The sequence below is a fragment of the Nanorana parkeri genome, unplaced genomic scaffold (assembly GCF_000935625.1).
Source record: "Nanorana parkeri isolate BGI_ZX_2015 unplaced genomic scaffold, ASM93562v1 scaffold1025, whole genome shotgun sequence".
Lineage (NCBI taxonomy): Eukaryota > Metazoa > Chordata > Amphibia > Anura > Dicroglossidae > Nanorana > Nanorana parkeri.
Genome location: NW_017307293.1, coordinates 461,561 through 474,007, shown reverse-complemented (window position 1 = coordinate 474,007; position 12,447 = coordinate 461,561).

Genomic DNA, 12,447 nt, shown 5'->3' with positions numbered 1-12,447 from the left:
CAAAACCAACAACTCCGGTCTCATTGCAAAATGGAAAAAAAAATTGGAGTGCAAATAAATCACAAATGACCATTTCCAGGGAGCTCAGGTTGTCCAGGACCCGCCCACAGCATGGGACTGGACAGTGAAAGGAGAAGCAGTGCCAACTCTCTGGCACTCTTCTCTCCCCTCCTATCAACATACTTCTTGTCAGCACATGAACTGATTGGCTCATTGTACTGCTCCTCTTCCTCTCACATTCCAGCTCTGCTGTACAGGAATTGCAAAAGGCAGCTGCCAGGTCAGACTCAGGTACTTACGCTGCGTGTATATTAAACACACATTTATTGATGTATTATTGATTACAGCGATGCATCAATTTGTGTCTTCTCTATCTGCCTGAAGTTCGGCTGCATTTTTCCGAAAATGGGAAAAATCTCGGGCGGCCGCAAAGGATCTTTGGGGGCGGGCGCATGCGCAGTTCACATTTTCGGCCGGGACGCGAGGAGAGACACAAGGTAAGTCTATGGACGCGTGCACCCGCAGGCAGACACCATGGGACAGGAAGTGCCAGCAAGCTCAGAGGAGTCAGCGCTGGATCGGAGAGCCGCCGCAGCGGCTCTCCGGGGACAGATGAAAACATCAGGAAAGAAGAAGATAATCGGATTAAGAGACACCATTTAAGGTAAGTGCTTTAATTAACGTTGGGGTGAGGGGAAAAAAAAATTGCCTTTAATGTCACTTTAAGAGAATATCTGCAGGAAATGGCAGAGGTCTGAGTGGCAAAGGTTGGTGTTTCAGCACCACAGGCAGCGTACCTGGGAGTAATAAAATATGTGGTACTTCTTAAACAGTTAATGAAGTTCTTTCGGCCCTCAGCAGTGTTTAAGCTCGCGGTTACGTGGAAGGCTTACATCAGAATGCTGCTATTGTAGTGTGCCAAAAGGTCGCTTTAATCCCATCCTGATGCAAAGCACCGAGCCGCTGATGCAAAACTGCCCAACAGTTACAGAGTCACCAAGTGAAGCATGATCAATGCATCCCGGGGCGGCTGGAAGTCGTATGGATCATTATTGATACAATAGCCTCTTGTTAAGGTCATCAATGCAATGGATTACATGAGACTACAATCTGCCTTCATACCAATCACCATATTAGACCCAAATCCCTCTGTCCTCCTCCATTCTACAGTCTATATAAACCTCTATAAATGAATACAATATACTGTGTGTGTATGAGATATAGATATATATATATAGATATACATACATACACACACATATATATATATGTATATATATATATTTTTTTTCTATTTCGTATGGTATTTTATGTTCCTTGCTTGCTAAATCTTCAATGGGCAGCAATAAAGTAGATGTAAACCCTAAATGTATAAATCATCCACTGAGGCATACACTGGCCAAATGCCTTTTGCACAGCATCCTCGCCACTAGATGGAGCCAAGTAGTATAGGAATTTCTATGCTGCTCAGCTCCATCTAGTGGCAGGAATGTGTGGGAACAGCATTCTGCCAGTGTATGTCTCCTATGCTCCGCGGCTCCATCTGGGGGCAAGAATGTGAAAGTGCAAAGGGCATTCCGCCAGTGTATGTTTAGGCGAATTATGTATAAATCGCCCCCCTTAATATCATCCACTTAGGGCAACCTCCGGCCTTCCAGCTGTGGTGAAACTACAAATCCCATGAGGCATTGCAAGATTCTCACAGACATGACTCCCAGAGACAGATGCATCATGGGATTTGTAGTTTCACCACAGCCAGAGGGCCCCCACCCGTGAGTTAGGGTCTACATCTATTTTGTATAGTATTCTGTGTTCCTTGCTTGCCAATTCTTTTACAGACAGGCAACCATGTAGACCATTAACTCTTCCTTAGTCATCCCCTTAGTATGCTCTGTGTGCTGTGTATCACAAACAATTTGCCATTTTAATACCTGAAATATAGTTTTCAACTTTTTTTTTTCAATGCCACTGATCTTCTGCAGCCTTTTTTGCAGCCACTTCCTGTCTACATGCCCCCCAGCGACGCTGCTTTCCATTTCTCAGGCTTGTTTTCCTGATGGTGACAATAGTGGACCATGCCTGAGTATTGTGTGTGGAGACACCCATTCGTAGTCTCCATCAGAAGCCTATGCGATGGTGACCGCACACGAGAACAATTGGAGACAAGTTCAGAGCGTTGTCACCCTATAACAGGAACTTACTCTTATAGGGTGACAACAAAGTTCCTGTTATAGGGTGACAACGAAGTTCCTGTTATAGGGTGACAACGCTCTGAACTTGTCTCACAATCGTTCTCGTGTGCTGTCACCACCGCATAGGCTTCTGATGGAGACTACGAGTGGGTGTCTCCACACACACAAGTCTTCTCACTCACTAAATACAAAGGACTCCATGTGCGGCTGATATCTTCTCTCAGCCGATCTGAAGCAGTCAGGCGTATCTACAAATCTCTATATTTACCACAATAACAAAAATATAAAAGCACACGCGTGTAAAAATGTGCGAGTCCCACAACTAAAGGTGAACGCTGGATGAAGGATGACTCCAAGTATGCGCTCAGTGAAAACAGTTTCCCTTTAAACATCAGCTCACGGAACAAAGTGCTGGAAGGAGAGGAGAAAACCTGTTCCGGTTGGTTCAGTTGCAGTGAAAGTCGTCAGCTGACTGCGTGTTATTTGCACAGCTCACCTAGAAATGTTTATATAGGAGGAACCAGGCGGACTGAAGATTGCCATGAAAGCTCAGCAAACAAACCTCTCGGCTGGAGATGTTGATGTAATGTCAATCTTCGGATTCAGAGGCATGAGGCAGCGACGCATTAAAGTGTATCTAAACCCAAGAAGGAAAATGTCTTATCGTACTACCAGTGGCCCCTTCCTCCTGTCCTGGGCCCCCTCCAAGTGGGCGAACTCCAGGGCCCGGTCGCGGCCGCGACCTCTGCGACCCTGGTAGTTCCGCCCCTGGGCGGAGCCATACCCCATTGTATGCTGCCATGTATTGGCGTCAGGAAAGGAAAATTACCGACAGGTAAGTATACAATTTTCCGTATTCCTGACGCTAATCCATGGCAGCATACAATGGGGTATGGCTCCGCTCCCCACCATTGTATGCTGCCATGTATTGGCGTCAGGAAAGGAAAATTACCGATAGGTAAGTATACAATTTTCCGTAGTATTAGATGATGAGGCGGCTGCATTCGTTTTCTTTATTTTCATCTGCTGATCCTGCCAGTAGCACACTTCCTGTAGGGTGACAGCGCTCACTCGCTATACTGTATCTATGGAGAACTGGTGTTGTCAGCTAGGATGGGATTACAAATACATCCACCTCCCCTCTTCTCTATATCATAGTGGGGAGGTGTTCTGTAGTCCACATAGATAGCTGAGAACAATGTAACTGATAAAAGTGCAGCACAGGAAGTGATCACATGACGAGATCAGATATAACAAAACGCTTTCAATGGTATATTTAACTTGGCCAGTTTGCCAGCGGAACCTCCGAATGTGTCCAAGAAGCCATTGATAAGAGATACATTGTATATAGTAATCTATAATTGGTGTATAAGAGGTACATTGTATATAGTAATCTATCACTGATGTATAAGAGGTACATTGTATATAGTTATCTATAACTGATGTATAAGATATACATTGTATATAATAATGTATAACTGATGTATAAGAGATACATTGTATATAGTAATCTATAAATGCTGTATAAGAGATACATTGTATATAGTAATCTATAATTGATGTATACAGATACATTTTTAGAAGTAATACATAAGACATATATAAATAATCCCTCTTCTGTTTCTGGTTCGGTAGCCAGTTTCTGTTCACGTTGTCACTTTCCAAAAATATGTTACATCTGACTTCCTTACGGTGATTTGGCCTACTGAACATACAGTACGGGGAGCAGCGAATGTACTTTGTTACTATTTCCGATATCAAAAGATCTTGGGATACAAATGTCGCTGTGAGTGATTATCAGACTAGATGCCTCTCATGGCTGCACAGATGCGGGTTGTGAAGTTCTGTAGAACCTACCATTCCACTAATGGTTTCCTGCAGCAGCCGTGGATAATAACCCCGGGGCTTTTGAAGAGATAATAGGAAACAGTAACAGACAGAAAGAGGCTGGAACAGCATATGGAGCAATATAAAACGAAGCTGCTCCGCTACGTCAACAACTCTAAGCCATCGGTCTGCATGTGAAATGGTTCAAGTGAAACTCTGGGCAAACTTACATATATGATGACGTCTGCAATAGTATTATTAACACCGCGGATTCTTTTCTATGAGTCTCCTTCTATCATAGTTTTGTTACTTGTCTCTAGATGGGTTATGTCTTCACTTCTTGTAGTTGGGTGACAACATTGTTTTTTCTGCAGTGAAATTGAACAGCAGCGTTGTCACCCTGTGGACAGGGTAGTCATAGATGAACATGTTGTTTTAATTGGAATTTAAGTAACTGACAAGGAAAAAATAAAACATAACTCCAGCTTTAAATATTTAAACCATGTGAATAGAAGTTAACCATTGTCAACACACACACACACACACACACACTGTTATTTGGTTTGTCCCAACCCCTGTAACTGGCACTTTTGATGGACAGGTTGGCCCATCTTTCCATACATACTTTAAGGTCTGTTATACTTTGAGTCTGCTTGTTCCGTAAAGCAGAACCGCATCCTCCTATCCTTTACATCCAAGGAAGGTGCCTTAGATTCTATTTGGATTGCATTTGCCATGGTGCTGCATATGTGATGATCAGCTATGACACCAGCCATCTGGGGGCTTGAAAGTTTGGTTGAGAGCTGAAATAACCGGCAACCGTGACAGTCAGCATGCCTAGAAAGTACAGTAAACTCCCAGTTATCCGGCATCCACGTGGATCAGTAGATGCCGGGTAACTGTAGTTTCTGGTTGCTCAGGAGTTAATAGTAACTCTCAAGCAACCCCCACAGCAAATATTTGCTGAACTATAGCCTGTGTCCTGGCCCTGGGGTCTCCTAGGAATCTGGGCTATGGGGGAAAGGACTGGGATCTCTGGAGAACAGAGCCTCTGCAGGATAGAAGAAGGGACTCTGGGGAAATAGAAGAAGGGTCTGTAGAAGAAAAGAGAAAGGGCCTGGGATCTCTAGGGAATAGGGGAAGGGACTGGAGTCAGTGGGAAATACAGGAAGGGCATGGGGTCACATGCATGTAGAAGAGGACTACAATTATTAGGGATCTGGGGAAAGGACTCGGGAACAGAGGAAGGTACCGTGTTTCCCCGAAAATAAGACACTGTCTTATATTTTTTTTTGGCTCGAAAAAACACACTAGGTCTTATTTTCTGGGGAGGTCTTTTTTTTTTTTTATGTATAACAATGCCGCCACCAGCCCTGGGAATGGTCACAACTAGGTATTATTTTGGGGGTAGGTCTTATATTTTAGCAATTCCCAAAAATAGTACGGGGTCTTATTCTCGGGGTAGGTCTTATTTTCAGGGAAACAGGGTATTAGAGTCTCTGCGAGACAATTGTAGGGACTAGGGTCTCTGAGGAAATAGGAGAAGGGAGTAGGATCTGTAGAAGAAAAGAGAAGGAACCAGGATCTCTACAGTATAGGGGAAGGGACTGGGGTCAGTGGGGCATAGAGGAAGGGCCTAAGGTCTCCTGGAGATAGGAGAAGAGACTAGGGGAATTGGGGAAAGAACTGGCGTGGAATGAAGGTATTAGAGTCTCTGGGAGATAGCAGTAGGGACTAGGGTCTTTGGGGAAATTGGAGACGGGACTAGGGTCTCTAGAAGATAGTAGGAGACTAGGGTTTGTATAGAAGAGAGAAGAAGGGACTAGGGACTGTATAGAAGAGAGAAGAAGGGACTAGGGTTTGTAGATGGTAGGAGAAGGGACTGGTGTCTGCATAGAAGAGAGAAGGGACTGGGGTCTGTATAGAAGAGAGAAGGGACTATGATCTGTAGAAGACAGGAGAAGGGACTGGGGTATGTACAGAATAGGGGCAGTCTCTTAGAGATGGAAGTAGGGAGTAGGGTCATGGGGAAACAGGAGAAGTGACTAGGGCCTGTAGATGATAGGGGAAGGGATTGGTGAAGAAAAGGCACTTGCCTTCCTGGGGAATAAGATACATACCTAAGAAGTAACAGACTGGATCTCTAAGGAATCTCTGGATGAGATGGAGAAGATAATTGTCATTCCAAAATTCAAAGGTAGGATCTCTAAGGCAGTGAGGTGATATTGGCAGCTGTGGAGCAAGACTGAGAATGAAGTAGAACAGAAAGAATATTTGGCACAAAACAAAGGAGGAATTACCTCTGCTACTATATTTTTAAACATTGGAAACATCTGAACATACGGCACGTCTGAAACATCCGGGTAAATGATCAGTTTGCCTTTGAGAATTCAGGAAAGTTTTTCCCCCCTTGTAAAGTGAAACTGCTCACAGTTCCCGGGGGGGGTGGGGGGGGGGCGGGGGGTTGAATTTGTTTTGCCTTCCTGTGGACCAAACCCAAACATAATTTCTGCAGTGCAGTTAGCTGTGTATTTTACAGCAAATAAAGCAAAATTCTTCTCCTTCCGTTTTCTTTGCTCCCCCTCAGCCTACATAACCATGAAATTTAATAGCAGACTCTCTCCTGCAGTGATGGACCAAGTCATTAAATTCAGACTTGTTGCAGCAGTAAACACCACCCCTCCCCCCCAACTTAAACTTGACATCTTTAACTATCGCTCTGAGAGATGACATCACCGATTGTAATTTTTGATTTATTGAATTGAAAGTGTACAGAGGCTGGAAGATGGAGGAACCCTGGCGGATTCTGAGGATGGCCAACAAGGTTTGATTAATGCATTGGTCCAAAGCCGCGCGCGGTGATGAGCTATACGGAACCGCCGGGACCTCAGCCAGGACCACCGCAAAGAGGTTAACGTCTTCTTGGAAAATTCTGGGAGATCTCACACCGGTTTGCAACTTTTCGAGAACTCTGCTAAGCATTGTGTTCATCTAAACTGGCAACGCAACAAATCCCTGAAGCCGTCAAAGAAGAACAACATGAAAGCATACTCAGCGAGGCATGGACCGTGTACTACGGACCCAAACTGATCTGACCTCGGCAAACTAAAATCTGATTGGTTCCTGTGAGTTAATAAACTTTAGAGGAGAACTCTGGGCCAAATAAAGTTAGCCCTTGCAGTGTGGCTACCAATGTAAGGAGCATTCTTCCCACTGGCCACCAATGTAAGGGACATTCTTCCCACTGACCACTGATGTAAGGACATTCTTCCCACTGACTGCCAATGTAAGGAGCATTCTTCTCACTGACCACCAATGTAAGAAGCATTCTTCCCACTGACCACCAATGTAAGGAGCATTCTTCTCACTGACCACCAATGTAAGGAGCATTCTTCCCACTGACCACCAATGTAAGGAGTATTCTTCCCACTGACCACCAATGTAAGGGGTATTCTTCTCACTGACCACCAATGTAAGGACATTCTTTCCATTGACCACCAATGTAAGGGGCATTCTTCCCACTGACCTCCAATTAATTGGATTTAGCAGGTGTTCCCCAATACCTGAAAATAATTTCAAGGGTTCCTCTGTGGTGAAAAGGTTGGGAATAGCTGAATTAGAGTATCTGCAGATGAATCTGTGTTTCTGGAAGCTACAGAGTCCATAACTATTTCACTAGACTTCCAGTTACAACATTCCAAATTCCTCATCATGCCGAGGTCACCAAGTGCAATATTATAAACCACGAGTCCATCTCATCCATCCCGCTAATTTGTATACCTGCTGCTCTGTTTAAAGGAAACCTGCACAGAGAGACCTATAGAGGCTGCTAATGAAGATCTCCTTCTGAAAATACATGTGATATAAAATACCTTATATAATATATTTTTTGAAGCTCTCTACGCACTGTTGTTGTGCCAATCTGAAGGCCACACGAAGTTTGGAGGTCTGTAGCTTTTGACTCTGCAGACAGTTGGCGACTTCTGCGCACTGTGCACTTCAGCATGCGCTGACCCAGCTCTCATTTTACATGGACTACCACTTCTTGGTTGAGTTGCTGTTGTTCCCAGTTGCTTCCACTTTGTTATAATACCGCTAACAGGTGACCGCAATTTCTCTGAATACCTGAATCCAATGATTTGGACTGGAGGGGTGTCCCAATACTTTTGGTAATATAGTGTATATGATATATTTATATATACAGTATATATGTAATACAGAGAGTCCGTAACTGTTTTATAGACTTCATAAGTGTTTTATTGACTTCCATTTTCAACATTATGACTCTATCATCGGGCCCGGATCACTGAGTGAGTGTTTTATAACCCGCGAGCCCGTCTCATCTGTCCCACTGATTTCACTAACACTTGCTGCTCTGTTTAAAGGAAGCCTGCACTGAGAGAAATACAGAGGATGCCACTGCAGAGCTCCTTCTGAAAATACAATTCCCCTGTCTTTCAAGCTAATTCTAGGGCTTCAATGCTTTCTGAATCTGAATTATGAGCATGATACGCAGGCAAGCTAGGAGCATTTAAAGGAAACAGTAGCTTATGAATGTCTCAATGGGCACTTTCAGGGCACTCAGAAGTTCTGGTCACTGGGAATTAAGTAGCACTGGGTTCTGGGCACTCAGAAGCTCTGGATATTGGGCATGCAGAAGTGCTGTGTGCAGGCACCTAGAAGAGTTAGGTATTGGGCATTCAGAAATGCGGGGGACTCAGAAGTGCTGGGTACTTTGTACCCTGAAGTGCTGGATAATGAGAACTAAGAAGCACCGGGTACTGGGTATTCAGAGGGTCTGGGTACTGGACATTAAGAAGTGCTAGGTGTACTGGGTACTCAGGAGCAGTGGGGACGCTAGACATTCTGTCACCCGGGGAAAAGGCTCAGAGTTGCCCATGGGAGAAGATCTCGATCCACACACCCATTGGCACCCATCCTAAAGCGGCACTGGGGGCACATGTCCCCCCAGCTCCCCTATAGCTTCGGCCCTGATCAGGAGCACTAGGTACTAGGCACTCAGAAGTGCTGGATACTGAGCATGCAGAAGCAATGGGTACTGGGCACTCAGAAGTGCTGGGTACTAAACACGCACAAGCAATGGGTACTGGGCACTCAGAAGTGCTGGATACTGAGCATTCAGAAGCATTGGGTACTGGGCACTCAGAAGTGCTGGATACTGAGCACGCACAAGCAATGGGTACTGGGCACTCAGAAGTGCTGGGTACTGAGCACGCAAAAGCAATGGGTACTGGGCACTCAGAAGTGCTGGATACTGACCATTCAGAAGCAATGGGTACTGGGCACTCAGAAGTGCTGGGTACTGAGCACGCACAAGCAATGGGTACTGGGCACTCAGAAGTGCTGGGTACTGAGCACGCAGAAGCAATTGGTACTGGGCATTTAGAAGCACTGGACACAGGGCACTCAAAAGTATCTTGTACTGGGCACTCAGAGCACTGGGTTCTTGGCATTTAGAGGATCTTTATACTGGGTACTCAGAAGCTCTAGGTAATGGGCATTCAGAAGCACTGGGTACAGAGCACTCAGAAAATCTGGGCACTCAGAGCACTGGGTTCTGGGCATTCAGATGATCTGAATACTGGGTACTCAGAAGTGCTGGGCACTGGGCATTCAGAAGCATTGGGTTCTGTGTGCTCAGAAGTGCTTGGTACTGGGCATTCAGAAGCATTGGGTTCTGTGTGCTCAGAAGTGCTTGGTACTGGGCATTCAGAAGCATTGGGTTCTGTGTGCTCAGAAGTGCTGGGTACTGGGCATTCAGAAGCATTGGGTTCTGTGTGCTAAGAAGTGCTGGGTACCGGGCATTCAGAAGCATTGGGTTCTGTGCGCTCAGGAGCTCTAGACACTAGCGCTTTTGGGTTCATAGTGTCTCAGTGATTCTGGCAATGAGATATAACTCCAGCAGAACCAAGAAACCATGTTCAGACAACAAAGCTTGATTTTAGGGGTCATTGGGGGGTGGGGGGTGGGGGTACCCAGAAGTCCTATGCTTTTCATTTAACTTAGCCAGCATGCTGCTGGCTTTTCTCTGTCATTCAATTAATGGCGCTGCAAGTCAAAGGTTTCACGTTGAACTCTCCTTTCACTGTGATATTCTGTTGCTTGTACTTCCACAACCACTGGTAAGTCTTTCGCCATACATTGTCCACAGCACCATTCGTCCAGCGGCCTTCACTCACATCAGCAATGGCATTGTCTGTCTGGTTCCCACTGCAGCTGCCGCACACAATCCAATAATCTCAAGGACAAATTACTATAAAGGGATAGCAACACTGAGCACACCTTTGGCGCCCTCTTGTGGTAGGTAAATTTTTTGCAGCCTGACAGCCAGCCAAAAAGCAGCAATTACATTTTGGTATTTGGGGGTATTTGGGGTAAGAGATAGAGGAGCCCATCACTGTGCTGCTTCTCCATTCACTGTTCAGTCACAGACACAATAAAATGCATTCTCGCAGTAAAAGTTGCACAGTGTGGGAACACATACGCATTGAAGCATGTGCATTTTGAAAACACGGCGCTGTGAATAGAGACAGGAAGACGATAGAAGAACACAGAATTGTCCAACTATAGTAACAAAGCTTATTTTAGGTCTAAGATTGCTAGATACAAAAATTTAAAATTTACAACTAATGACCCCGGAAGTTTTTTTGTTCTTATTGCCTAAGAACTGCACTGATGGTGTCTGTTCATAATCTATTCATAGATCAACTTTAAAGAACTCCAGGAATTTAAAAGAACCTGCAAGGGTTAGGTGCTCATTTTCTCTAGGGGGCTCAAATAAAGTAGATGCACCCCCATGATCCTCAGTCCTGCCTGGCTGCGAGACCGGTCCCAGGTATCCAATTTTCCCCCCGGGCTCCGGCAGTCTAAGGGCCGCTAGTGTCATCACATCTAATGCAGGTCTATTGGCGTGACATGAGGAGGCCAAGGGACATTTCATAACCAAGGCGGAGGGAGAGAGAGGGAGGGGGGAGAGGGAGGGGGAGAGAGAGAGGGGGAGAGAGGGAGGGGAGAGAGGTGTGCACCGACCACTAGACATGTGCGATTCGTTTTCTTCCGTTTTAAAAATGTGTACGCATTTTTCCGAAATTAGGACATTCTGACACATCCAAATGTTTGAATCCGAATGCGTTCGAATCCGAATTTCCGTGTCCGAATTTTGGATTACATCCAAATTTCGTTAAAAAACAAAACTGAATCGGACATGTGACTTTTCTGGCCGATCAGATGTGTTTTTCAGTTTAATGCATCCGAATGGGTCTGAACACGAATTTTGGAATTGCATTCGGGAGCTCCGGAATGCCATTCGGGTCTGGGAGCCTCAGGTTTAGTTTTATGTATATTCGGGTCACAATGTTGCCGCTACCAATATTTGTTCGTATTATAGAATACCACTTATATATACATAATACTAAAACTGGGGCTCCCAGACCCAAATGGAGTCCGAATTTCCGGTGGTCACGACATGCGTTTTTAATTGTCTAAATAAATTGACACCACAATGACTGATAGTCATTGTGGTGTCACCCCCTCTGAAAAGTCAGGCAGTTGATCATAGACCGAGAGCCCCACAGTAGCACGAGAGAGGAGGGGATAAGGTATGCCGCCAGATGAACGTCCCCTCCTCTCTGTCCAGAATTCCATCACCAAGATGTCTGCCGGCGGGCAACAGCATGTGACGTCATCACATGCATGCGCAATGACATTACATGCATGCACGATGACTTTACAGTGGGGTGTTACCCGGTACCCGCTCCGCATAACACCCCGCCTCGGGACGCCCCTGAATAATTTTTTAGATGAGAATAACAAGATAGATGAGACTTCCACTGAACACATATATGGTGTTTATGTAGCCAAGTACTGTACCCTCCATTTGTATTACTGTACTGTTCTCTTGGATCTTTATTCACCCTTACCTACTATGTTACTATACAGGGATATGGCAAGTGGCAAGCCCCTTTCTTTACTCAACCTCACCTACTATGTTCCTATCTTCTTATCAGGCTTCCCCTGCTTATCCTGTCTGCTTCATTGTATTCTTCCAATTCTGTTTCTGAAATTAATTTCTAAAACTTGATACAAATGTTTCCAAACAAAGATATGAGATGTCATCAGTAGGAGGTTTGAGTATGGAAGGTGACTCCTCTGCGCTATGCATCGCCCAGGCTGTATTACTCGTAGTCACTGCGCCCCCTGCTGGCCGATATGTAGAACTACAACAGGAACAAAAGAAGAAAAAGGAGGATGGATGGTGTATTCACTGACGTCCTGTTGCCATGGAGAGAGGAACTCAGGTCTCCATGGAGATGTAAACAATACAGGATCACACCACGTGGTAAGCATTGTGTGCCCTCTATGGAGGTTGATCAATATTTGATACACAGGGGGGAAGTGATCAGCTGAA